Raw genomic sequence first — 26578 nt, 5'->3', positions numbered from 1 at the left:
GGTGATGATGTTTCCTTCAGTGGTTCACCTGCCACCTTTAGGTGAGCACTGTCCAAAAAGGCAGGCCCTGGAGAAACTGCCTTAGGACCTTCTACTGCCTATCATGCACAAGGGACTGCTTTAAGTGCTAGGGATAAGTCCATGAACAAAATGGATGATCCTACCCACAAATTCCCTGCTTTAAAAGCTTATATTCTTTTGTGGTCAAACAGACAATAACCAAATAAAATCTACAGTGGAAAGAGACCACCGGGGGGCTGTCTGCAGTTTGAGGCATGGTGGTGAGGGAAGGAGCCACTGGGAGGGAGACATGTGCTAGCAGCCTGAAGGAGGGGAGGAAGCAAGCCATGTGGGTCTCTGGGAAGAGTGCTCCAAGGAAACAGAGGGCAGATGCAGGCAGCTGGCAGCACCAGTGAAAGCCAGTGTCCCTGCTACATAGCCAGCAAAGAAGAAGGTATCAGGAGAAGTCAGGTCATGGACTTGGAGGCAGGAAATCTTGGAGGACTTTGCAGGCCACTGTAGCTTCCCCTCCACCTCCTCTCAATGAGATGATACTCCAGGAGAAAACTCTGATCAGAGGGATAACATAATCAGTTATGCTTCTCTGTAGACTCAGAAAGGTCTCAACTACTAAGACTTAAATGCCTCTATTTCATGAGATATAAGAGCTTCACAAACTAGCATAATAAAGCCCCGTGAGAGGATGAGTTCAAGACAGGTGAATACCATAATATGCTACTTTTCATATTTATTTGAATAACTGAAATGTGTCAGCACTGTACTTTGTATCTATGTTTGTTAACACGGTAGGTGTCTGAAGCTATTCCACATTTTTCCCTCAGTCATTACAACTTCTCTACAGGCAAGTCCATGAAAGATCAGAATGTTTAGCCAATAAGCTGGAAACCTAGAGTACATAACGGCCTGTAGGTGCTAGTTACCTGCTACCTAGCTAACAGTCACCCACAAAGAGCACCAATATTAAACACGGCATGTAAACATTTATAAATCCCATTGAACCGAACCATCTTAACAACCTTTAATTAATTAAAATAACAGGTCTGTATCACTTGATCTATTTTACAGATGAAAAGTCAGAGATACAAGGAACTACATCAAAGGTTAAGGGATTGGCCCTTTTCCATGTGGCTTAGCTCCAGTAAGAACAATGGCTCCAAGACTGAACAGTCAGGGATTCTCACTTTCTGTGAAGTGCTAAGTTTGCTGCTGCATCTATAAACTGACCATAATCCTTTCATGAGGTACAATCAAGATTTCAAATCCACTGATGGGAATATGGGCAATGTTACTGAGAGACAAACGGACAAATGTTACTGAGAGCAAGCGAGTGAGCGAGAGAGAAACAGGTATGCACACACGCAAATATGGACATACATTTATGCACTGGGTAATCTATTTCTTTTCATGAGGATTTTTGAAAGAAAGGAAATAGCCCATCTGAATGGCACAGCTTTGAAAAGGAGTGTACTTTCACCTCAAAAAGGATACAGACAGAAAATTACATTCCTTGCCATGAACCTGAAACAAATGAGAGACTTGGGTTGAAAAAGCTGGATTACTGGTACACTGGGCCAACGTACCAAAATGACTGAAATTTATAAACCTACATGTTCTATCAACAAACTTATGAACTACATGTGGATAGGAAATTAACAGAGAAAATGATTATTTCAAAGTGTCCTGAAAAATTCATGCCTCTTCATATATAAGAGCTGACATCCCCTGGAAAAGTTCTGGAGATCAGTTATTATGATCAATGAAAAATAAAACCCCAGATCTCTAACCTCCATGAAGACTCACATGAGTAGAACACCAACATTTTTATATATGTTTACATTTCTGATGCTAAAGATTATAATTCTTAAAAAAAATTAAACATATGTTTCACAACTCATAAAAATTAGAAAAAAATCTGAGTGAATTATATCTTAATACATCTCCCCATTCCTAAAGTTCTACACCAACATGTAGCTCCTTGCTACACCTAAACTGTTTCTCCTAAAACTTCAATGTAGTCCAAGCTGAAGTGAAACAGCAGCTCATCTTATTTATCTATACGTATAAAATATGTTTATATATAGTGGTACATGTTAGAATATGAGTGAATACACCAATCCTTCTGTTACATTTATTGCCTTAATCACAAAAATAGGTTCATCAGGGAATTATGCCAGGAGAGTTCTTACTTCAACACATGCCAGGCAAAACCTGGTTTATCCTCATAGGCAGCACCAAACTGAATTCTACTACTCTGGAAGCAAATTATAAAACAAAGTACAGTGTCGACAAACAGGAATTACAGATCCAATGTGTGAAAACCAACAATATCATTAGGCAGAGAACAGCAAATAATGCCTGGGAAAAGAGACACAAATGATTCAAACAGTGCAGTTGAGATCTGGGCCCCAATCCCCTACCCTTCAGGCTCTTGGTGAGTATCATTCATAAAGCCCAAATCCAGTACTTTTTGATGAGGAAGTCAAGGTGTTTAATGACAAGCTTCTGGAATGCTTCCAATTGTGCAAGCATCAAAGCCTAACACCTTAGCTCTTGTCATTCTGTTCTGCCCAGCTTGTTGGAAAAGGTGGGTGAAGAACGCCAAGCTGCTGGCAGTAGAGACGAGAAGAGAATGTGGCACAGGCTAAAGAAACACTCTGAGGAAACAGTGGCACACAAGCCCCAGGAGAAATGCCATCAAGAAGTGACTTCAGCAGACCAATCTGGGTATGTGTAAATCTGCAGAGATGAATCAACATAATGAACATCAGGTGCTCAGGTAACTCCAAACCCCTCACCGTGGCCCATGTGATTTGACCCTGCCTATCTGTCTAACCTCAGGTCATGTGGTTCTGCTCTCACTCTCAGCTCCAACTCCCCTGGACTCCTGCAGGCTCTTACACCTACCACGTGTGAATCAACAACCAGGAGAGCCCACAACTCCTTCTAAGCACTGAAGCAGGGAACCAGAATGGCAAGATCCCTGTTTTTGACATACTGGCATTCTATTCCAATTGGAAAGACAGTACACAGTACATTAGTAAGAATATCTGACTGTGAAAGTGACAAGAAGATATGAAACAAGAGCATGTGATAAAAAACAGTGAGGAGCACCAATCTAAGTAGACTAGGGAAGGCCTCCCTAAGGGGAAGATGTGTGAGCTGAGCCTGTTCATCAGAGTACAGTCTGTAAGTCTACAGATGAGGAGACTACAAAGCACATGTATAAACACACAGGCAAGTAAGAAGAACCATCTTCAACCACAAACATCAGAGCCTGCCTGAGACCTCTTTAAAAGTTATATGCTAAAGGAGTCTGGTTCCTTTTCCGCAGGAATTCCGAAGTCTTTGTCAACAGCTGTTTAACCCAAGTGGAAGCTCTGGGATCTTTGCCACTCCTATGGTTTCCCACACAATGATGGGAACGCCCTGCGGCTTTGGCAGCTCACCCCACCCCATCCACCTCTGTGGCCCCAACCCAGTTCGGAAGTGGCTCTTCCTGAAAACATGTCACTAGCAGATCTACTGCTCAGTCTTGCAAACAGAAGGCCACCTTCCAGAAATTTATATGAAAGGAGAAAATCACATGGAAGAAGAAAATCCTGGTGATAGGTGCCAGCATATGGTTGGGCTACGTAAAAAGCTAAGTAATCATTAAACAGGGGCAGGAAATAAACAAAGGAGTAACCCATTAGAAAGACCAAGTGTGTGTGGAAAACTTGAGGGGGGAAAGTAGCAAGGTTCAGGGTGTCCTGCTACTCTGTGGACAGTAGGATTTCACAGAAGGTAGGAGAGCGTTCACTAAATAAAAGTAAAAAAATATATAAAAAATCACTTGAACTCACCAAAACAAGTCTTCTCTATGAATTGGTATCGGTGCCTAAAAAAACAAATAGCAAGAGGCTTCAAGAAGTCAGAGCATCAGTTCTAGATGTGACTGTCTCCTGAAACCTCAGTGCAACTGTAAGTTCTTTAGACTCCTGACCCACTGAAGGCAGGATGCCTGTAGGGGCACCTGGGCATCAAATGAGTGAGCTCGTGGCCAATGAGTCAGGGGTGTGAACCACAGTGGTCAGCTCAGCACAGGCAGTATCTTTGGATATGCAGCTCTAAGAGCCTCCTGCAAGGATGGTGGTCCTGCGAAGTTATGACATCTGGCTACATACACACACACACACACACACACACACACACACGTGCACGTGCACGTGTATGCACATACCCACGTGCATGCATACACATCCCTACCTGGATGTACACTCCCTTAAACATGCACATCCCCACATATAACTCCCCCACCCTCAGCACAGACACAGAGTGTGAAATTTACAAAATAAAATGTTTCTATCTCCCTTAACAGAGAACCAGTAAATGTCATTAGATGTTTTTAAGGTGTAGCGACCATTTAAAAATAGCTATCCTTTAGTCTTTCCCTTGGTGTTATCATCAGGGGGGAAAACTACGACCTAACTCCCCTCCCCTGCCTGTTTTTGGGGGGTTTTCTTGGTATTATAAGTGAAAAGCACCCATTGTGGTATAACAAAAAAGACAGCAAAACACAAATAAAATAAAAATCCCTCATAATTCCACTGATTAGAAATAACTAAGTTTTACTCAGTTTTTTAAGATTTACGTGTTATGTCCTATGCTTTTCCCAGGCACACACACATACATGGATACACATACGTATCTTAATACAAGCCAGAATCATACTGTATGTACACAATTTTATAACCTGTTTCTATTGCTCTACTATGAATTTTTCACATATCATTCACTGTCCTATTCTACATATTTAAGGTTTATAGTATTCTACTGTATGGATATTCCATAATTTATTTAAGAAATCCTCTTTTATTGGATAATCCAATTGTTTCCAATACTGGCACATCTTTCTTTCTCTAGAATAAATTCACAGAAGTGGCATTTCTGGATTAAAGCGTATAAATACATTTAATATATACTAGCAAACTGTCATCTAGGAGACTTCTATCCATTTACACTCCCACCTAGAATGTTTTAGCTCTCTGAGCCCTAAGGCAATACTATTTTGAAATTTTTAATAAGTAGTAAACGATATTGTACCTATCCCGTTTTAAGTTGCATTTCTTTGATTAGTTACAGTATTAAATTTTTTCCAATTGTTTATTGACTCAACAACTTTGCTAAGGGTCCAGGTAAAACAATTAGTCTTCTACAGAGCAGACCAAAAGTCTCAGGTAAAATAATAAGATACACCAGGCAAGGATGGCACCTTACTATATTTTTAAAAATAAACACAATTCTACAACTATTAAAGCATTCCTGTAATTATAATTCATCTATTGTTCATGAAATTTAATGGGCAAGGAAAAAAAATTAACATCAAATTCCTCTCTATGAGGCCAGGCAAGGGAGAATTCCTGGCCCGGCATTTGGTGCAGGAGAACAATTGGGTCTACAGGAGGAAAGTGTTCATCAGTGTACGCCCAGTTCATCAATGTATGCCCAGTAACTGGCAGGACAAGCACTTAATATTTGTGGGTTATTCTCAGGCTGGTGGTCAAGGGACTTGAAGGAACTCAAGCTTCAGAATATCAGCCCTGCTGATTTCAATATATTGCACCCATGCCAATGGGTACCAGGGCACTTGGGAGGCAGCATATAAATGATGTGGCTGCCAAAGAGGCCAAAAAAGGACCATCGTCCCCCTCTAATCTAGTTTACAGGGAGGTTGTAAGGAAAGAGCAACAAAGAGAGGTGAAAAGGGTTCTGAAGACTATCTGGTGCTGGGCAAAGTGGGATGAGGCAAAGGAGGATGCAGAGAACAAATTTAAACAGAAGCCTCAAGGAGGCAGGATTGATGGGTACATGCAGAGATGACGTTATAATGAAGCAAGTCTTGGTATGAAACCAGCCTTTCTGCTCTGGTATTCTGTGAGCTGTGTATGGAGACAGCCTGTCTCCATGGACCCTGGGTGGGTGACACAAACGGCACGGAGTGTAACCAGGGCACAAAGTCCTGAAAATAAACTTTTAACTGTGGGCTATGGCTGTTGGGCTCTTATTTATCATTCAAAGTTTCTTCTTTATAGATTTTTCTTTCCATCTAGAGAGTTCTAAAGCTTCTCTAGGATGTGCATTTGTGTGGAGTTAGTTTTATTTCTCCTTTTGGAATTTGCTGTGACTACTGAATCTGATGTTTCAGATCTTTCAGTTTAAGGTCCAGCAGGAAGTCAGCAATTAGCAGTACTAAGCATGGTTGTACACATTTTATGAGGGTCAGCATTCTGAGTTGGGAGAGAAAAAAAAAATCCTATGATAAGAACTTATTCTAGGGAAGAGTTTTAAAAAAAAAACCCACACAGCTTTTGCATGTTTGGAGTTCAACATAGAGGTCTTTGGTGAAGGTAAACCTCTTGAAACAGCTGGGTGGCATTTCTAGAAAGCCCTGACAGGAAAGATCCACACTCTGGTAATTCCCGATCAAGGAGATTGGACTTCACCAGGCAGTAGCCCTGGGCCTGAGATGCAGGAAGGCGGTGGGGGGAAAGAGTGGATGACAGTTTGGAAGGGATCCGACGTGTGCCAAGAGCACAGCAGTGCCCCCACCCAGGCACCTACTAGAGGGGGACAGAGAGGAGCTTAAAGGTCCATGCCCTTGTCTCCTAGCTCTGCTGTCTTTCAGCTCCATGAACAACCTGGCCATGTATATATAACAGACATACTCAATTACAAAACATGGCAGTAATCACTAGAAGTGAGCCTGCAACTTTAAGCTCCTGTTGGAAAGGCTACTGCTGCTCCTGATTTCTGTTCCCCACCCTCCAGACTCCTGTACTACCAGTGCCACTGAAGGCCTCCCAGAGACTAGAACCTGTTGCCATGGTACCTGATTTCTCCACTCTCAGGGAGGTCATGCTCCAGCCATTATGAAAATAAAAAGCTTTTCTGTTTCACCTCACCTCCTGTTTCTCTCTCTGTCTTGTCCAGTTAAATTTGGAGTAGTGCTCACAGCAGAAATTGAAATTTGGGCATTTCAATTACAGCAATAACAAAAAATTAATAATCCAGTTTCCACAAAGAGGGAAGGTACAAAATAACTGTTCAAAGGAACAGTGTATATGTGTTAGGGTTAGGTAGAGGGAAAAAAGAAAGAATGAAAAGTAATTAAAGAAAGACATTCTCTGAAGATCATTAGATCTGACAGATACCAAAGCACTGTCTGGTCATTTGCTGAGGAAGAGAGGAAGAAAAATCAGTAATGGTAATGGCTGATGAGAAAGAGTCCCCCAGAGAGCTGAGAAAACAAATCCCCCTTTGTTAACAGAAACCAAAAGAAGGAGTGAGAGCTGTCTGGAAGCCCAACCAAAGACACATTTAAGGACTAGACCTCTGGAGAGAAATCCAAGGTGATATATCAGTCACAACCCTGTATTATGGGACTTATTGGTACCCACCACGGAATGCAGAATGAAACAAATAATGAGAAAGCAATAAGGACAGTTGTACCATGAGTGGAGCAACTTTCTGTACTGTCCTTATCTCTAAAAAAGGCATCCCTCCTGCCAGCACTCATTCCCATTCTCTCCTAATTCTGAGGTTATTGTCCATGAGGGAGCTGACCTGGCATGTGACTCCCTCCCAGGGATGCTTCCCAAGTGAGGGAAAGCTTCAGACCTCTATTTAAGTCCAGAAAACGGAGAGAGATGTATTGATCCACATGCAGAAAGCAGCAGCAAAGGAGAAGCTTAGGGAAGTCCAGACCACACCAAAGATATTGAGGTTTCTTCTCCTGCTCACAAAGCCAGAGAAGTCCCTAAGGCAACTGCCAAGCAGTAACTACTCTACTTTGGTGCCTGGAATATCTAAAGACAGGATAAGGAATGCTAACCCTCCACACTCAGACCACTGGAGGTGATTCAGCCTAAAATTAGAGGTGATAATAAGTAGAACAAAGAATGTCCAGCTATAAAATGCCACGCCTAATGGTTATCAGTCTAAAAAGCACTTTCACAATAGAGAAGTTCAAGAAGAAGAAAGTCTGCATCACTGAACTTGCTCGTGCTCTACCAGGACTTATATTGCCAAGCAAAAGGCTAGAGACAGAAATTTCATTTACTACTTTCTAATGCCACATGGGCCATGGCTGTGTGGGCTTTTCTTTATAAGATCTCTTTATATTGAAGATATAAAGAGATGTGGGATCTCTTTATATTGAAGAGATCATTACAGATTTTCTCTTTATTTCTAGAGTGTTCTGCAGCTTCACTAAGATATCTATTTGTGTGGACTTAGTTTTATTCCATCTGTTGGATGTGTGATTACTGAATCTGATGTTTCATATCTCTCAATTTAAGAAAATTCTCAGCCCTAAACTCTTCAAATATTACCTCTTCCTATTCTCTTTAGTCTCACCTTCTAGCGCATCTTAAAGACATATTCTCATTCTGCCTTCCACGTTTCTTCAAATGTTTTCTATCTCATTATCTCTCTGAACTGCAGTCTAGCAATCTTCCAAAATCTATATTCTAGTTCATTAACTCCTCAGCTTTGTTTAATTTGGTATTTATTTGAAGTTTTTAATTTTAATGATTTTTTAAATTTCTATAAGTTGTATTGATTCTTCCAATGCTGCCTATCCTTTTGGGTTTAGTCCTTTCTTTACGTTTTTGGTTGTTGTTCAGTTGCTAAGTCATGTCCACCTCTTTGCGACCCCATGGACTGCAGCACACCAGGCTTCCCTGTCCTTCACTATCTCCCAGAGTTTGCTCAAACTCACATCCGTTGAGTTGGTGATGCCATCCAACCATCTCATCCTGTCGCCCCCCTCTCTTCCTTCCCTCCATCTTTCCCAGCATCAGGATCTTTTCAAAGAGTTGGCTCTTCACATCAGGGGACCAAAGTATTGGAGCTTCAGCTTCAGCATCAGTCCTTTCAATGAATATTCAGAGTTGATTTCCTTAAGGAGTGACTGGTTTGATCTCCTTGCTGTCCAAAAGACTCTCAAGAGTCTTCTCCAACAACACAGTTCAAAAGCATCAATTCTTCAGCACTCAGCTTTCTTTATGGTTCAACTCTCACATCTGTACGTGACTACTGAAAAAACCATAGCTTTGACTATATGAACCTTTGCCGGCAAAGTGATGTCTTTGCTTTTTAATACACCATCTAGGTTTGCCCTAGCTTTCCTTCTAAGGAGTAAGCATCTTTTAATTTCATGGCTGCAGTTATCATCTGCAGTGATTTTGAAGCCCAAGAAAATAAAATTTGGTGCTGTTTCCACTTTTCCCCCTCCTATTTGCCATGAAGTGATGGGACTAGATGTCATGATCTTTGTTTTTTGAATGTTGAGTTTTAAGCCAGCTTTTTTACTCTCCTCTTTCACCCTCATCAAGAGATTCTTCAGTTTCTCTTTGCTTTCTGTCATGAGAGTGTGTCATCTGCCTATCTAAGGTTGCTGATACTTCTCCCAGGAATCTTGATTCCAGTTTGTGATTCATCCAGCCTGGCATTTTGCATGATGTACTCTGCATAGAAGTTAAATAAGCAGAGTGACAATATATAGGCTTGATGCACTCCTTTCCCAATTTGGAACCAGTCCGTTGTTCCATGTCCGGTTCTTACTGTTGCTTCTTGACCTGCATACGTTTCTCAGGAGACAGGTAAGGTGGTCTGGCATTTCCATCTCTTCAAAAAGTTTTCACAGTTTGTCATGATCCACACAGTCTAAGGTTTTAGCGTAGTCAATGAAGCAGAAGTAGATGATTTTCTGGAATTCCCTTACTTTTTCTATGATCCAACAGATGTTGGCAATTTGATCTCTGGTTCCTCTGCCTTTTCTAAATCCAGCCTGTACATCTGGAAGTTCTTGGTTCACATATTACTGAAGCCTAGTTTGAAGGATTTTGAGTATTATCTAGCAAGCATGAAAAACGAGTGCAATTGTACAGTAGTTTGAACATTATTTGGCATTGCCCTTCTTTGGGATTGGAATAAAAACAGACCTTTTCCAGTCCTGTGGGCATTGCTGAGTTTTCCAAATTTGCTGGCATAATGAATGCAGCACTTTCACAGCATCATCTTTTAGGATTTGAAATAGCTCAACTGGAATTCCATCACTTCCACCAGTTTTGCTTGCAGTAATGCTTCCTAAGGCCCACTTCACTTCACACACCAGGATGGATGGCTCTAGGTGAGCGACCACACCATTGTGGTTATCCGGGTCATTAAGACCTTTTTTGTCTAGTTCTTCTCTGAATTCTTGCCACCTCTTCTTAATCCCTTGCTGTTTCTGTTATTGTGGATAATTCTGCTATTATGTCCATCTTTGCATGAAATGTTCCCTTGGTATCTCCAGTTTTCTTTTAGAGATCTCTAGTCTTTCACATTCTATTGTTTTCCTCTATTTCTTTGCATTGTTCACTTAAGAAGACTTTCGTATCTCTCCTTGCTATTCTTTGGAACTATACAGTCAATTGGATATATCTTCTTTCCCTTTCTTCTTTGCCTTACACTTATCTTTTTTTCTCAGATGTTTGTAAGGCTTCCTCAGACAACCATTTTGCTTTCTTTATGTTTTTAATTAAACATATTTATTTTACAGTCTCTGTGGGATTTTTCTGATACTGTTTTATTATTTGCATTTTTAAAATTCTGATACTCCTGTACATTACTCCTAGTGACTCTAGTTGATAACAGACTATTTTTCTGTGCATTTATGATTCTGAACTTATCTGTAGAGGAGCTTTATTTATGGAAATCCTAGGTACTTCAGATCAAGTACATACTCAAGAAGTATCACTGAGTGATGTTGATAAAATAAACTTGAATGAGGTCATAAATTTCCTACAGATTCCAGACTGAGATGGTAAAGTAAATTCCCTACTGTACTCCTATGCTACAAAGTAGGTTAAAAATAAAATCCAGGCCACATTTTCCATGAGAGTGAAGCTGTCCAGGATCCCTGATTAAGGCAGGAGTCTCAGTTTTAACTCCTTCTATCCTCAGGCAGCCCCCAGGTCTCATCTCCATCCACACAAGATTTTAAAATCCAAGGTAACTGGCACTGATTACCTGACACTCCTCTAACTTCCCAATGTCTATCCCTACCTTCCTAGGACAGTTACAGTGTCAGCAGGCTCTTATTAATTAATTTTCTAGGGAAAAGTAACTTTTGCTTGACTTTGTACTTACTACTGACGAGGACTCAGTCTCTGGAAAGATAGATTTTAACTTGAGTTAAAATGGGTAAGTTTGCATATATTTTTGTCTGATAGAGAGGCAAATAATTTCTGTCCAGGAGACAAAGTAATCTCTAAAGTTAAGATTTTTATTGTCCTACTGAACATTAACCAGTTACCAGTTATGAATCTAACTCACTGATCTTATTTTCAGTGTTTTTTTCTTTCATCAACTATATAAATAAGTTTCTCCTATTCTCTTTTGAGACACTTTATATTTCTACCGGGAGCCTCATAAATCTTTGACATGTGCTCTTTCTATACTTTTTAAAAAATATTTTATAAAAATTTTGAAAACTGTACACTAACTCTATTGGGAATCTATCACATGTAAGGCAAAGCGTTAACTTCTTTATATATGTTGTATGATTAAATTCAATTCCCATGAGGGAGGGGTGATTATTCCACCTTGACAGATGAGGAAACTGAGGCCCAGAGAAACTGAGTAATCTATTTAAGGTCACCAGGCCAAGAAGGAACTGAGCTATGATTCAAATCCTATGCTCTCTCTTTTTTAAATTTGTTTTTTAATAGGAGGAAAATTGCTTTACAAGCTCATGTTCTTTTGTCTTCATAATGTAATGAAGTGATATTATTTTCCTATAACATTTACCCACTGGTGTTAATACCACAAGGAGTTGTCCCTTCCTTTTCAAGACAAAATATTCCAGCTAATGTAAATGAAAACCACACTAACTTTCAATAACAAGAAAATAATTTGAAGGTAGATAATTCAATCTGTGCTTCACATTTACCTTACACACAACTTAATCTCCTACTGATCATTCCCATGAACTGATTTTATGTTAAAGTTGAACTCGCCACTAAAGGTAATATAATTATTTAAAAAGTAACAGGTATGTTACCCAATGCAAAGACCAAGTAAGTCTAAATGGTTTGTACTGTAACACTTCAACTTATGGTGAAATATACCAAGCACATTTGCAGAACAAGAAGAGTCTAAAAGGGAATTTAAAATGAGAATTCTAAACTTTGAATTCCAAATTATTTAATTATACAGGCTCTCAAAAACAGAAAACAAGAAAGAGCTGCAACCAGCTCTTCCCAATAAGTAAAAAGGTATAGCACAGAATTCTGAGAAGTTAGGAACCTGAGTTTGAGCTACTTTTTAAAAATTGAAATTCTACAAAAATCAATTTTCAAAAATCTCCAGATGTTTGTAATCTAAAAAAAAAAAAATGCCCCACTGAAACTGTCATCAAACAAGATATACTGAAGACATCTGAATCAAAAAATATTAGATATCAATAGGCAACATAGAGGAATTTTCAGGTAAGTTCTGCAATCATAGTAAAAGCAAAAGTGTTAGTCACTCAGTTGTGTCCCACTCTTTGTGACCCTATGGACTGTAGACCGCCAGGCTCCTCTGTCCATGGAATTCTCTAGGCAAGAATACTGGAGATGGTTGGCATTTCCTTTTCCAGGGGATCTTCCCTGACCCAAGTATCAAACCTGAGTATCTTACATTGCCAGATGGATTCTTTATCATCAATCATAGAATTCCTCAAATTCTCAGGGTATTACTTCTATAGAAGTAAGTAAATTTGCTTTAACTTACAAGGAAATTTCTTCAAATTCTTTCCTTGTTCTTCTTAAAGGAAGAGGCTGGAATAATCATATTTAATAGAAGGAGATTTTGGTTTTAGCTGGGACATGGGTTTTCAAAGTGTGGTCCATGGACTCCTGAAAGATCTCCAGGACCTTTTCAAGGCTTCCATGAGATGCAATAACAAGTGTATGTAAAACTGCTCATGCCATAGCACTAATCTAGCAGTGGCACCAAGCTGTACCAGTAATCACTGTAGTCTTCACCACCACAGACTCATATGTTAAAGAAAAAAAACAAAAAAAATACCCTAGAGAAAGTAGTAACAATGATTAATTTGATTAAATCTTGACTGTTTACTTAGCACACATTTTTTAAAATTTATATATATATATATATTTAACTTTCTATCTTGTATTGGGGTACAGTTGATTAACAATGTTGTGATAGTTTCAGCTGAACAGTGAAGGAACTCAGCCATACATATACATATATCCATTCTCCCCAAACAAATATTTTTTATATTGTAATGAATAGGAAACAGGCACAAAGCACTTCTATTACATACCAGAACTGACTTGAGGGAGAGCAGTTGTGCACTTATTTGAGCTGCAACTAAACTAACCTCTTTTCTCATGAAACACCATTTTAGCTTGAAAGAACAACTGAGAAACTGTGGTTATTCAGACTTCAGTATTTGGCAGACATTTTCTCAGAAACGAACCAAGTGAGTCTGTCACTGCAAGGAAAACAACTTACAGTATTTGGTATAACAATAAAATTCATTCTTTCAAGCAGTAAGTATAATTTTAGAAAATTTGGATTTGCTACCATGAGTCTGACAGGTTCCCAATACTTAAGGACTACTTGAAAAATGCAATTAGTGGTGATACTAACAAATACTATTTTTAAAAAAATATTGTATGATGAAATATGTTCACACTGGAAGATTTTAATCAATATTTTTCAAATGACCAACGTACATTTAAAAAATCATGCATGGGTAAAATCATACATCCTAGGTTTTATAATCTTATGCATCTCAGACCAATAAATTTAACCATTCTGTCAAAAGCCAAGACAACACAATGCACCCTATATGCCATACTGTGATAGGTCCCGGGAACAAAGGGGTGAGCAAAACCAACAGGTAGTCCCTGAACTCTGCACTCTTGCAGGGCTCATACTTTAGTAGATGATAAATATACATCAGACAATGGCTCACATTAAAGAAACAGTACAGTAGTTAAGAGTCCTCTATGAAGGAAAGGCTACAATTTCAGAAGCATGAAAAACAGAAGACATGACTAAACTGAAGATGGAAAGAAGAGTTCCAGAGGACCAGCTTCACCTGGGAACTTGTCAGAAATGCCAGATCTCAGGCTCTTCCAAGGACTGGGGAAGGAGAATCTGCATTTTAATAAGCTTCTAAAGTCTTTCCCGCTTTAGAAGCACTCACTGTTCTAAAGAATGTACAGGGGTTCATTCTATGAAGGAAGAATACTTTTGAAGAGCTAACAGTCCCAGGCCCTGTGGTCAGAGGAGTGTGTGTCTGAAGAACTCAAAGAAAGCTATAGTGGCTGGAACAGAAAGAGCCTGGGAAGGATGGTACAGGAGCTCTCAGGGGCTGGCAGACACTGAGCCTGGGCGTGAGTAAACAGAGGGGTTAGGAGGGGATGCTATCTCCTGAATGCCACCAGGCAGGCCTTCCGGCACGAAACTGATTAACAGTTAGATTCTCATCCTTTTATAGTTGCTGAAGGGCAAATTCCTTTAATTCCAATGAAAGAACCAAGCTCTTATAGCACAAGTGGCAACAGCTCTGGTTCCCCACAGTGAAACAACAGGGCAGCTTTGCAAAGCCTTAATTTGAATGTGTGTAAGAGATCATATTAACTTCTTGATGTGTCAGAGGCCCCTCATTACTAGCAAGGTCTGAACTCTTAAGAATGAGTGACTGTGCTCTCAATTCTGCGTAAATCTTTATTCTCCATGTATTTGAGCCCTCTGATATCAAATGTGGGTCACAATGCCACTGATCTGGTGAACACTGTATCTAGTCCTTGGAAAACTGAATGGAACATGACCCAGAAGGACAAACTCTAAAGGCTGTACGGCAGGAGCTGTACCAAAGAGATGCAATCAACACATATTTGAGAGATGGAGAGATAGACAGAGACAGAGAAAAAGAGAGAGAGAGAACATGACCCACAACTTTGTGGCTCCAGGTATTCATGGATGTCTGAGCATGGAAGGAACCCAACTACGCCCTGCAGTCCCCTCTGTACTGACTAAAACAAGTCGTATGCAGACCCCCGGGAAGGAGGAAGACTCACAGTGTGGATGTAGGATACAGAAGAAAATTTACACTGGAAGCATCTCAGCAGCAGCCTAAAGTGCTAGGAAGGACAGGAAATACCTTGATTAACACAAGGAAGGTTGGTTCAATCTCCAGCTAATAAACCCTAAAGTAATGTCCACGGTAAAGACAATCCAAGGGTAGAACTTACATTTCTTTGAGGTAATTTCTTACTTTCTCATTGTGGAGCCCTACATTAAGGTCACAGGTGTGGATTTAGGTGTACTGGCAAAAGTTGCAGTATGATAAACAAAAAATAAAAATGGAGGCCTAGGTTCATTTTCTCCATAGTCAAAAATTCTAAATAAATGATAGATATGGGGTTTGTGTCATTTTAGCAATATCAGAGGGGGCTAGAAGTCTTCTAGTTCTTTGAATGGCTATACCCAGATTTTCAATTCTTTTTTCCAGACACTCTGGAAAGAAAAAGATTCTTCCAACAAAGATCAAAAACCTCATGTATGGTCAGTGGAAGCTGCGTTGCCACTGTCTGGAACCCCAGAGAGTCAGCTCTGACAATCAAAGACTGGAATGAAGACTCTTGCTTCTTTGTGAAAATCCTTGATGAACAATCTGTCAGCTCTAAGAGGTTGAAAGTTTCCTTGTGTAAAAGGGATCAGTGCAGCCAAAACTATTTAAACATTAAAAATGTTATAATATGATTTAAAAAAATAAGAGAGAATCTTAACAACCAAGACAGTTTCCATCGAACCTGAATTTTAGGGCATTCTTTTGGCTAAGAGGTCTGCTTCTTGCCTTGTCCTTACCAGCTATATCAGGGCTGGGGCCCCTCAGCTAACTTTTGGCACTCTCTCAACTCCAACTGGAAGGGATGAACACTTGGTCTAGCTGAACAAATGCTTTGTAGCACTCTGCATCCATCACCCCCAAACTCAAAGTCTAGGACCGCCTGAACAGGATCTGGCTTTCAGTGCTGCCTAATTATGAAGCTCAGACTAAAGACTTCACTTAAAAATTATTCATTACATACAATTATTTTATCACTCCTGCCTGCTTCTCCTAAACTAACCTCTACCCTGGCCTCTTCCTCTTGGTACCCCAACTACACTGCTCACATGCTATTATCTGGAAGCCTCTTCCTGCATGTCCTTTGTCTTTATCCAACTAACTTCTAGTAACTCTTTGGCTCTTGGCTCAACCCTAACGCCACCCGATTCCTCATCACTAAGGGAGTGAACTCTGCTGCAGCTTGTGTGTATATGGGACTAGCTGGTGAAGGCCTCCCTCACTTTCTCCCACCAGAGGCTGCTCTGTGAAACACCTACAGCAGGCCGGGCAGAGTGGGACCAATGATGAGGCAGACACTGGGCCTGTCATCAAGCAGCTTGTCCTATAACAGAGAGGAAGAAAAATTGGTGAATTAAGTGTTTCAGAGGCTGTGACCACAGCATGCACAATGCACAGGGTTAGGCTGGGGGACAGCAAGCTTTACCTGTGCAGAAAGCATCTGGTGGAGATAAGGGAATAAGCAAAGGTAGAGAGCTGCACAAGTCTGTGGGCACCACAAGCGGCTGATGGCTCCTAGAGCATCAGGTCTTTGCAATGGAGTGGTCAGGGCGAGGCTAGAGGGGAAGTAGTTTTCAGAGGAAGCTTGCCTTCTTATGCCACGCTGGGGAGTGCAGGCTGTGCTTTAAGTAGGGCAGTGAAAAGGGTAGGGTTCCCTTTTGGTTACAAACATGTCTCCCTCCAAATCTGTGGAAACTTGGGTCGTATTCCTTCCCCTGCTCTCCTGCCAGATTTCCCATCAGCACACCATGCATTCCACTCAAGGGAGCAAAAAGGAGTGAGCAGCTTTTCCGTGCATTCCAAATTCACTTGCATGAGCCATCACAAATCAATCATCGCAGCGAGCTGAGAATCCAGAGCCCACGGCAGGACACAGACAGCCAAATCTGCTTCATTTTCATTTTCTTTTCTTTTTCTATTTTAGTAGCATACGATAAAGAAACCTCACAAATTTTTTAACATGGGATTAAGCAACAGGGAATATACTGTGACTGTGGTTGTGATCCCAAATCTCCTTGGAAATTAATCAATCACCCACGGTCAGGTCATTAAAGTAAAATCTTTCTCAGACTGTTAACTTCCCCCTCAATTATAGTATGGACGCATTTGGATGGACTGGGCTGGTAGCATTACATACAGGTCAAAAACATGGATGGATGGATCCTGTCAAGGTATCTTCAATAAAGTAAATGTAGACAGTGCTAAAGTGTCTTATCTTGGAGACTATTATCTGCTCTAAACTCATGCTATAATTTTTATGTGTAATGATTTAAAATTGGCCCTCTGCAAATGAAATATCTCAAATACTTCATATGAGAGAGATGAGCTCCAAGATACAAGACAGGATAAAGACATACTGAATTTGAGTTAAGATGCAAAGAAGTTAAGAGGACATAAAAAGCGTGATTCCTCTCAATTCAAAAAATTTTCACTGAGCACCTACAATGTAGCCAACAGACTAGATGCTGGGGATATTCAGGCAAATGAGACTTAATCTCCCACTCCACCAAAAACATTTGAGTGGAAAGAAGGGGAGTAATGAGAGACAAAGGTAAATCTGGTTATAGTAGAAATGGATCAGCTATTAGAGTATACACTTGGGGTGAAAATGAAGTGAGAACTTCAGATATATTTCTAAACAGTAGACCAGCTTCCTCAGGAAGGTGGCTACTGCCCATAGCTTAGATTACTAATAATTTAAACGAGACCCCATCTAGGAAACAATGCATCGTGGGTCTAGGGGACAAAAAAAGAAAAAAACTCAAGGTGCATTAAGGACTGCTCTCAACTGATGACTATACTCTACTGAGATTCTTCATAAGTATAACCTACTGGTGTGGAAAATTTACGCTCAACAGTAAGGAACAGTAATGACCCTTTATCTTGAGGAATGCAAAAAAATATTTAGTTATGAATACCACCCCCTCAAAGCAACATCAACCTTTCCTTCCACCTTTCCTTCCTTCCATTTTTTAAACTCCTCAAAACTCATGAAGTTTTATAGAAAAAGATCATTTAAATAGCCACCATGGGAAAAACTAAATCACTTAAGACTTTTACGATCTGAAAAGGAATAATCTTGTGTTACGAAATTGAAAAGGAAATAAAATACATCAGAAGGGAAGATCGACTTAAAGTGAGCTGTAAACCATATTCCTATCATTTTGGTTTCAGAGCCATAATTAACGCTTACGTGGAGGTAAAATGTAGTGAGGAAATTAAACTGGCTTGGGACTCAGGTAGGATCATGGGTACAAATCCTGACTTTGAAACTTGGTGGCAATGTAGCTTCGGGCAAAATACATGACTCTTTGAATTTCAATGTTCTCTTCTGTAAACTAAAAATTCCAGTAACTGCTTTTTGATATCTTTGCAATTATAGCAGATACCGAATAGTCAAAGATCTTCAACAAATGCAAAGCAATTTTAATGTTCTTACATTCTTGAGCATGAATTCTGATCCCTTTTAACTTTGAGCAGGCACAAAGAGTGATAAGAGCTTTTCTCCATGGATGGGAAGGGTCAACACAGCTCCATATTGCCGTGAAAATCCAGAGCGATCACAGCTCAGTTACCCTGAAGGAACTTCTCCAAAGCCTTCCAGGGTGACATCATTATTGTCTTGAGTGTCAGGGCAAGCGTCAGTGCTGAAGCAACTGAGGCATTATCACAAGCTGAGAGCCAGCAACAGATACCAAAAAGCCATTATAAATAGCAACTGAAGACCCAAAAATGCAAAGTAGAAAAGACAGTATCCCACAAAGCATTAAACATTCACAGCAAAAGACCTTAACAGAGGTTAATGAGGTTAACGCTGTCATTTTTGAGTGCTGACTCCATGCCAGACATGCACTCTGCATGCATCAACTTTGATGATGTACTTTCCATGCATCGACTCACTTAATCTTCACAACATGACTTTGAGGTAGGTCCTACTGTCCCCCCACCCCGACCTCCCGCCTTTCATAAATCAGGACATAGAGACCCAGATAAAAGTGGTGTAACTGGAATTTGAACTCAGGTCTGTCTGATTCCAGGGCTTCATTCTTAAACAATGTGCTATTTCCAAATACATCAACGGTAAACCAGTTACACAGTCATCACCTTAAATAAGCCAAGTAATCTATTTCCCAAAAGGTAGGCTTAGTCTTCCTGAGTTCCATTTTTTCATAGTGTATGGTGTGAGTCCTAACTAGGACACATCCAGGAGCTTCTGATCTGATTGCAGGCTTCTCCTTCCAGTCTCTGTTGCTAGATCTTTCTTTCCCCACTTCTAACTGCTGCCATGCCAGGGACTCTGTTGTGGGACCACTCTTCTTCCTCTGTTGATCTCCTGAGTCATCTCATCAGTCCCATGCTGATATGTACGAAAGAGAAAGCATCTGTATGCTGAGAGCTATGAACAGAAACATGGATATGTTCATCCTTGATCCCTGCCCACTCTACCACATCCATATAACAAAACTAGATCCCTTCTTTCCTGCAGAAGGTCAAAATCCAGGAGTTATCCTTGATTCTTCTCACAAGCCACATCTAGCTCATAAATTAATCCTGTTGGCCCTATCTTTAAAGTATTGATAGATCCCAAATTTGACCACTTCTATGGTGAAGAAAGCTGAGCACCGCAGAATTGATGCTTTTGAACTGTGGTGTTGGAGAAGACTCTTGAGAGTCCCTTGGACTGCAAGGAGATCCAATCAATCCATCCTAAAAGAGATCAATCCTGGGTGTTCATTGGAAGGACTGATGTTGAAGCTGAAACTCCAATACTTTGGCCACCCCATGTGAAGAGTTGACTCATTGGAAAAGACCCTAATGCTGGGTAGGATTGGGGGCAGGAGGAGAAGGGGACAACAAAGGATGAGATGGTTGGGTTGCATCACCGACTCGATGGACATGGGTTTGGGTAGACTCCGGGAGTTGGTGATGGACACAGAGGCCTGGCATGCTGCAATTCATGGGGTCGCAAAGAGTCAGACACGACTGAGCAACTGAACTGAACCACCACCATCCCAGTTCAGGATTACTGTGCTGGCCTTCCAATTGGTTTCCCTGACTCTACTCTTATCCCAATTCAGCTCATTTTCTAGAGACCAACAGAGCAACACTGGACAAAACAACAACAACAAAAACAGATCATGTCATCTTCAGAATCATCCAGTGACTTCCTATTACAATTAGAATGAAATTCAAGCTTCTTCCCATGGCTCCCCCCAAGCCATAACTAGTCTGCTCCTTGCTTAGTTGTCTAAATTCAGCTTGTGACACACTGACATGACTCTCTGAATAAACCACATATGCTTCCATGTCAAGCAAGTTCCCTTCTAAGGGTATTTGTACTTACCATTCCCTCTCCCTGGAAGAATCTCCCTCCAATTCTTCACATGGCTTTGCTCTCCCACATCATTCATGTAATGACTTGCATGTCACCTCCTCTGACCATCTGGATATAATAGTTCTTTGCCCATTCCCACCATTCTAATAGCATTCCCTTCCCTGAGAGCACTTAACACTTTCTAAAATTATATTTAGTCTATATTTTTATACCATACTTTAACAAAACTCACTGCTGTGTTCACAGGACATAATAGTGAGTAGGTGTACCTAACAGGTAGGACTTCCCATATGGCTCAGTGGTAAACAATCTGCCTGTCAATGTAGGAGACACAAAAGATGCAGGTTTGATTCCTGGGTCAGGAAGATCCCCTGGAAAAGGAAATGGCAATCTACTCCAGTATTCTTGCCTGGGAAATCCCATAGACAGAGGAGCCTGGTGGTGACAGTCCATGGGGTCCCAAATAGTCAGACACAACTGAGCAGCTGAGCACGAGCACCTAACTGGAACTCCCTTAGTGGAATGGCCATCTGAACTCATGACGGAGGAGTTCAAAGTGTCCCATTATCCAGAGCTATGTTGTGATCCTGGGGCTTCACCTTAGAACTTCCCCATCCAGATGTCCTGAAACTAGGTGACAGTTGGCTTGGTCATTCAAAAGGGGATATGACAGTGTGAGGCAATATGAGCCCAAGTTTTGACCATCAAGAGAATTCTGTATCTCACCCCTATCTTGAGACCCCACCCAGGCCTTGCAGAGCCTGCATCCAACAAGCTTATTTTCCCCAGGCAGGCTGCACCATTGGGTCAGTTCCCACAAACACTACCTTGCTAAGACTATAAGGTGGTGGTGAAGTTGCTTCAGTCGTGTCCAACTCTTGCAACCCCATGGACTGTAGCCTGCAAGGCTCCTCTGTCCATGGGATTCTCCAGACAAGAATCCTGGCTGCTGCTGCTGCTAAGTCGCTTCAGTCGTGTCCGACTCTGTGCGACCCCACAGATGGCAGCCCACCAGGCTCTGCCATCCCTGGGATTCTCCAGGCAAGAATACTGGAGTGGGTTGCCATTTCCTTCTCCAGGGGATCTGCCCAACCTGGGAATCAAATCTGGGTCTCCTCCATTGTAGGCATGAGTCCAAAAGTAAGATAGGCTCTCAGAGCATCTGAGCTCTACCCCAAGGAGTCACCAAAATGATGCAAGGACTTGCTCCACGGCCAGACCTAGGCATGTACACTTACAAACACATTCATTTAATTCAGTCTGACAGTGAAAAGGGTATGTATGGAACCCACACTTAGAGGCTGGCTATACTCTTGACAGTCCCTGCATGTGTTTTCAGTTAAATGTGATAATCAAGTTAGCTGCACAGCACAGTTAACTCTGAAGCAGCAAACTTAGCTTCCTGGGTGATCTCCCCATTTGTTTTACTACCAGGCTAAGTGCAAAGAGCAATGGCTAAAGTGAAGGGCACAAAGCAAAGGTGCTCATCGGCATGCAAGGTGGAAACAGAAAGGAAAAGAGAGGGTGAGAGGTGGATTTCTGCTATAGCAGTCCCCAAAGAAGACGGTGCTTATTTCACAGTTGAGTCAGGATAAAAAAAATTTTTTTTTAAATTTTACAGGCTCACCCTTGTGCTACAGTTGGATAACTTGTCTGTTATCCAACTATATAGATCCTCCTGTCCATAAGTACAGATTTACTCTTATATTTTTACTATATATTACTCCTATATATTTACTATATAGTAAATATAGATTTACTCCTGTCAGGTTGACTTGGCACTTAGATGGGGCTAGGCTTCTCAGTACTCCCCACAGAGCATAAGCTGAAGGAGGGAAAGGTCTTCTGCAGGACTGGTTATGAGAAACCAAAGAAAAAGTTAAAACTGTGATAAGATAATTCGATAATCCCAGGACCTTCTCCACGGCCAATGTTATTCTTGCCCACTTCAGCTGGAAACTGCCTTTGGGGTCCAAGTTTGCAGGGCATGGTAAGGAGATAATGTGCATGACTGGAGGATTGGTTCCTTGAAACAAAAAGGCCTATAAATTTTGCTTATCCTATCACCGCTAATTTGCTTAAATGGCTCTACCACCATCACCTGTTTCACCAGCCAGCAAGGGACAAAGTACTTAAGAAGTTGAAAGAACTTTGATGCTGCAGAAGTCTCTAATGTGGCTTTTCCAGTTCCCAAGCAAATCAAACCCACCTGTTCCTATTTTGCCACATAGCGTTCAATTACTGATGTTAATAGAAGGCAGGAGGGGGGCACAATTTTCAATTACCCAAGCTAAGCCGCAACACATCCACTCTGGAAAAGGTCTCTCTAAACTGAAATTCTGTGTCTGAAACCCCCTATTCCCATTCACTGCTATATAATTCCAGATGTAGTCTGATATGGCAAACTAAGGACACACTGAACCAATGTCTATTCTCTATCATGGCCTATAGCTGAGGGAAGAACTATGGTCTGGAGGCTAACAAAAAGCCCAAAAAGGGAATTTAAATCCAGTCAGGACCAGGACTAGGGTAAGACAAGAGAGGCATGTGGGGTGCACAATTTCAGGAGGTGATGTCCTGAAACCAACCTGAGAAGGAACATCTCACGGTATTTCCAAATTTATTTTAAAAGGCTAGGATTAAAACTTTTAGGACTTCCCTGGTAGCACAGTGGATAAAGAATCCACCTGCCAACGTAGGGGACATGAGTTCAATCCCTGGCCCAGGAAGATTCCACATGCTGTGGAGGAACTAAGCCCGTGCACCACAACTACTGAAGTCCACACATCTAGAGTCTGTGCTCCACAACAAGAGAAGGCACTGCAATGAGAAGGCCGTGCACTGCAAAGAGCAGATAACAATAAAGCTGCAAAAATAAAATCTCTCTTCTCACTAAAAAATTAAAAAACAAAAACTTTATTTGAAAATATTTTAGTTTTTCCTTTTAACATGTGTTATTTGAAAAATAATAAAGGAGAAAGCAGAAGTAACGATTATCCATAATTTTGTCACATTTTTGAGAAATAAAATGTCCCCCATTATAACTACAGTGAAAATCTAGTCATTGTTACTAACCATTTGGTGCATGTTTCGGGCCCTTTTCCTTTCATACACACACACACACTCACTCACTCACTCACTCACTCATTCATATATATTTTTTTACTTAAAAAATTGAATCATCTTTAACAGTTACTTAAATTTAAAGAAGCACTCCCTTCAGCAATGTTAAGGGTCATCATCTCCTTAAATTGTACACCTCAGGTGTCTCTCTTCCCTCATCCTGCTCCCAAATCTGTTATATACATCATCTTGGTGTCCTTGCTTACTTTACCTGCTGATTAACATTTTTTTTTTTGAGTCACCATAATATCATTGTCTGGATAATATAGAAACCAAGTTTCTGTTAAGACTTTTCTTTCCCTCTTCATCAACTTCCTTGCTTCCTTCCTTTCACTTCCTGTTCATTCACAAGAAGTAGGAAACAGAGTAGGTATGTGTTGGTTCACTTTAATGGTGGTAGAATAAACAAGGCATACAGACATTAATTGGCCTTTAGAGGCTGGCAGCAAAGGTGAGCCGCCTCTCAGTACTCAGGGGTCTAAGGATGTTGCTGGCAGCCAGCATTGAGGAAGGAGAGGTGCTCTCAATCTGTACTCCAGAAGACAAGAGCCAAGGGCCAATACCCAGAGCTCCTCCCCCATCACTGGAGAAGCCAAAGAACTGTGAGGGGTCCTGGCTTTACACCTTTCTGGGTGGTCCAAATGGCTAAGCAGACCCAAAGTCTGAACAGTTTGCTGTTACAAATTCCTCACGCCAGTTAGAAATTTTGAACTCATCCTCAAAAAAGACTTTCACAAAGAAGTTGGCAGGGTCTTATTGCTATTCCAAGCACAAAAGATGGCTCCCCATATTTTAAGCCAGGAGCCCCTGGAGCCTACTCACCTGCAGTGAGGCTGTTATGACTTGTAGCTGCTTGGGCCCAGGGGGTGCTAGGGTTATTTTATGGAGGTTGTGGCATAGGTTAAAAGCCTTTATATTTGTGGCTCAGATGGTAAAGAGAATCTGCTTGCAGTGCAGGAGACCGAGGTTCAACCCCTGAGTCGGGAAGATCCCCTGGAAAAGGGAATGGCAACCCACTCCAGTCTTCTTGTCTGGAGAATCCACGGACAGAGGAGCCTGGAAGGCTACAGTCTATAAGGTCGCAAAGAGTCAGACACGACTGAGCGTCTAGCACTTTCACTCTTAAGACTACACTTTTAGGGATCATTTCTATAGTTTGCTTACAGAATAAGCAGGACCTGCAAAGGTCCCAGTGAGGACAATGGTAAGGGCAGGTGCTGGGGTGTTGCTACATCAGATCTCTGGGTGATTCAACATCAGTTGGTCTGTAAGCCTATGAAGAGATTTCCCCCTTTGGTTCATTGGATCTTTTTTCTTCCCTGATATTCTAGGCCTCCACTGCAACTCTGTAGCCTAGTTAACTTCTGCTTAAATCTTTTACAGTTCAGGTTAATGGTAACATATCAGCTCCCATACACTGAATGCATTCAAAGAAGTCAGAGCACTGCCTGGGACACAAGATGTGCCACCTGCAGCATTCTGCATCTCTATGGACCCAATGTTCCAAACGAAAAAAACTGTGAGGCAGCTAAACAAATTCAATCATTGTAGAAAATGATTTGGTGATATCTAAAAACAGTGAAGCTGCATATATGCCTGGAATTCTAGTGCTAGGTATATACATTATGCCAAAATTCACATGTATACAGAATGGTGTCTGCAAAGATGTTCACTGTTGCACTGCTTACAATGGTAAAAAATGAGACACAATTCTAAGTGTCTATTAGTAGGGGCAAGAGATAAATAGTATGTGCCATTTTTACATAGCATTTAGAGAATGAATTAGCATTTATCTCAAAGAGATAAAACTGAGTAGAAAAACATGTTGAAAAATGTGAGTGCACGCTGAGAGCCTTTATGGACAGTATGATACACACACACACACACACACACACCCCATCTGCAGAATACACACACACACACACACCCCATCTGCAGAATACACACACACACACACACACACACACACACCCCATCTGCAGAATACACACACACACACACACACACACCCCATCTGCAGAATACACACACACACACACACCCCATCTGCAGAATACACACACACACACACACACACACACACACACACACACACACACACACACACACACACACACACACACACCCCAGATGGCCATATGCAGTAACAAATGGAATTGGGGAGAACCCCAAAGAGGATTTCAGTGTTAACATGAAGAAGAGAGAGGTCAAATAAAAATGTTAACTGTCACATAAATACGTATACCGGCCTATGTATATATACACATGAAAAATTACAGCAAAACATACAAAACATGCATTCCAAATATACACATGTTTGCCCTTATTCTGTTTTAAAGAAAAAAAAGGAGAAGAAGGACAGAAGGCATGTTTTAGGAAATCAGAAGAATTCCTTCACCTTGTCTTAAGGATCCTGAAAAAACTGTATGTCAAAGGCTGACAGCAGGTGATAGGAAAGGAAAGAGAAAAGAGTTTTTAAAAATGAAGTTAAGAATAACTTTTATAAATGCATCTTTAATCAATACTATCCTTAATAATATTCCCAGACTTTAGTGTAGATGGAAAACTTGAGAGCTTATTAAAAATAGAACTCTATACCCTGCTTATGCCAGCCTGCAACATTCTGAATCAGGAAATCTTAAATGGAGCCTAGCAATCTCCTTTTCGTTTTCATTTATATATATATATTAATAAATTTATATATCATTTATATATATATAAATGAATTTATCATTTATATATAAATGAATGTATATATCATTAATATACATAAATGAATGTATATATCATTTATATATATATCCTTAGTACAGTAGAGTTAAGCCTTTTAAAATGTATTGAGAAGCATTTAAAAAGAAATGGAAAGTAAATGAAAATTTTAATGTAAAAGTCTATTTCCCTTTGCCCAAAAGTGAATAGCTAACAGT

The 26578-nt window shown here is 40.7% G+C and overlaps 1 protein-coding gene and 2 long non-coding RNA genes across 53 annotated transcripts in view; 1 reads left to right on the top strand and 2 right to left on the bottom strand.

Moving 5' to 3' along the window:
• Positions 1-26578, bottom strand: part of ARHGAP26 (Rho GTPase activating protein 26) — a 556769-nt gene that overhangs the window by 112731 nt on the left and 417460 nt on the right. The gene's annotated exons all lie outside the window — the stretch shown is intronic.
• Positions 1-26578, top strand: part of LOC145511450 (uncharacterized) — a 56084-nt gene that overhangs the window by 26998 nt on the left and 2508 nt on the right. The window contains exon 6 of one of the 2 annotated variants that reach the window (XR_014057866.1): positions 15578-15755. This is a non-coding gene — a long non-coding RNA (uncharacterized LOC145511450). Of the gene's footprint in view, positions 1-1086; positions 3719-15577; positions 15756-26578 lie in introns of those variants that run through there. The other variant, XR_014057867.1, reaches the window with a different exon arrangement.
• On the bottom strand, positions 23955-26221 carry LOC145511461 (uncharacterized). Its single transcript, XR_014057879.1, has 2 exons — positions 25775-26221; positions 23955-25627 (listed from the first exon to the last, which is right to left on the bottom strand). It is a non-coding gene; the product is annotated as an uncharacterized LOC145511461 (long non-coding RNA).

Source organism: Giraffa tippelskirchi, chromosome 6 (genome assembly GCF_054371585.1).
Source record: "Giraffa tippelskirchi isolate mGirTip1 chromosome 6, T2T-mGirTip1v1.2.pri, whole genome shotgun sequence".
NCBI classification, from domain to species: domain Eukaryota; kingdom Metazoa; phylum Chordata; class Mammalia; order Artiodactyla; family Giraffidae; genus Giraffa; species Giraffa tippelskirchi.
This window is presented reverse-complemented; position numbering and strand designations above follow the sequence as displayed.